The 1,901-nt window shown below is 48.4% G+C and overlaps 1 non-coding gene across 1 annotated transcript in view; it reads right to left on the minus strand.

Annotated features, from left to right (window-relative positions):
• Positions 1–120, minus strand: part of LOC134545338 (small subunit ribosomal RNA) — a 1,989-nt gene extending 1,869 nt beyond the window's left edge. The window contains exon 1 of the ribosomal RNA XR_010078456.1: positions 1–120. This exon is cut by the window's left edge and continues 1,869 nt beyond it. This is a non-coding gene — a ribosomal RNA (small subunit ribosomal RNA).
• Between the last annotated feature and the right edge of the window lie 1,781 nt (positions 121–1,901).

The raw sequence follows: 1,901 nt of genomic DNA on the forward strand, positions 1-1,901 counted from the left end.
AAGGAACCATAACTGATTTAATGAGCCATTCGCGGTTTCACCTTATTTTGGCTTGCACTTAGACATGCATGGCTTAATCTTTGAGACAAGCATATGACTACTGGCAGGATCAACCAGGGAGCTGCTAGCAGCTTTTTTTTTCGTTCGGAGGAACCTCCCGGGTCCGCAGAGCACCGGGTCCGAATCTTATGATGTACATTTTTTTTTCCTTCTGTATCAACAAGTACGGGGGCGACTTCCCAATATCGACACCCGCTTTGCAATTGCAAAGTCTTTCCTTCCATCTCTAATTAATTTTCCTAGGGAGTAGGCGAGGCCAAACTTCCAAGGCTTTCACTGGCGAATATATCGCGCTCTTAGAAACTCGCATGGTACTTGGCGAGTGGATTTCAAATTATATGATCGGTGCCCACATTCGGGCGCGGCCCACTGCGGGAGCAGACCGTTGGCCCGTGGGCTCGCTGTGAACTAATTTGCCCACTGGTCCGAAAAGTATTCATTTCTAAACACCTTTGGCCAGGGCTGAAGACCGCGACTAACCCCTTTGAAACTTGTCTCTCAGGGAGCTGCGATCCATCAAACATTTCATTGTTAACAGAGGGGAACCATTACTTGGTTAAGACGATAGGACACGCGTTCCCCACCATTTCGCATCCAATCGAATTGCCGCACAAGAGCTCGTTACCTGAGAAAGGTATAGCATTGGCTCGCAGCTAGTGTATTGCAGTTCAGACAGATAGGCCACTTTAGATAGTTCTTAGTGTTCACAGTTATCACCAAGACTAGACCCATATGGATTTAATTCTTCAAGGAGCAGCGGTCCACCAATAAGAGAGATGAAGACATGTTTTCGGATGGCCACAACGCCCCCTCGCCACCCAAATGTGCATGTTTTAAGTGTACATTGGGAGTCGACGGAACATCGGGAGTCCGCTTGCTTTCTCCGGATCAGCTGCCACCCCCCTGATCTACCAGATAGACAAGAACATGTCTTCTCCACCAATCTCATCCACCGAAGCTCCGATCATGGCTTCTTCTACCTTTATACTGATATACCCCCACGGAGCAACATGCGGGCAAGGGAACTCTTGCTACCCTTCAGTAAAGCAGGTATCTCTTATAGATGGTGACTGCACCTTGGCCAGGATTGAAGACCGCGACTAACCCCTTTGAAACTTGTCTCTCAGGGAGCTGCGATCCATCAAACATTTCATTGTTAACAGAGGGGAACCATTACTTGGTTAAGACGATAGGACACGCGTTCCCCACCATTTCGCATCCAATCGAATTGCCGCACAAGAGCTCGTTACCTAAGAAAGGTATAGCATTGGCTCGCAGCTAGTGTATTGCAGTTCAGACAGATAGGCCACTTTAGATAGTTCTTAGTGTTCACAGTTATCACCAAGACTAGACCCATATGGAATTAATTCTTCAAGGAGCAGCGGTCCACCAATAAGAGAGATGAAGACATGTTTTCGGATGGCCACAACGCCCCCTCGCCACCCAAATGTGCATGTTTCAAGTGTACATTGGGAGTCGACGGAACATCGGGAGTCCGCTTGCTTTCTCCGGATCAGCTGCCACCCCCCTGATCTACCAGATAGACAAGAACATGTCTTCTCCGCCAATCTCATCCACCGAAGCTCCGATCATGGCTTCTTCTACCTTTATACTGATATACCCCCACGGAGCAACATGCGGGCAAGGGAACTCTTGCTACCCTTCAGTAAAGCAGGTATCTCTTATAGATGGTGACTGCACCTTGGCCAGGATTGAAGACCGCGACTAACCCCTTTGAAACTTGTCTCTCAGGGAGCTGCGATCCATCAAACATTTCATTGTTAACAGAGGGGAACCATTACTTGGTTAAGACGACCGGACACGCGTTCCCCACCATTTCG

Source organism: Bacillus rossius, unplaced genomic scaffold, assembly GCF_032445375.1.
Source record: "Bacillus rossius redtenbacheri isolate Brsri unplaced genomic scaffold, Brsri_v3 Brsri_v3_scf666, whole genome shotgun sequence".
In the NCBI taxonomy this organism is placed as follows: domain Eukaryota; kingdom Metazoa; phylum Arthropoda; class Insecta; order Phasmatodea; family Bacillidae; genus Bacillus; species Bacillus rossius.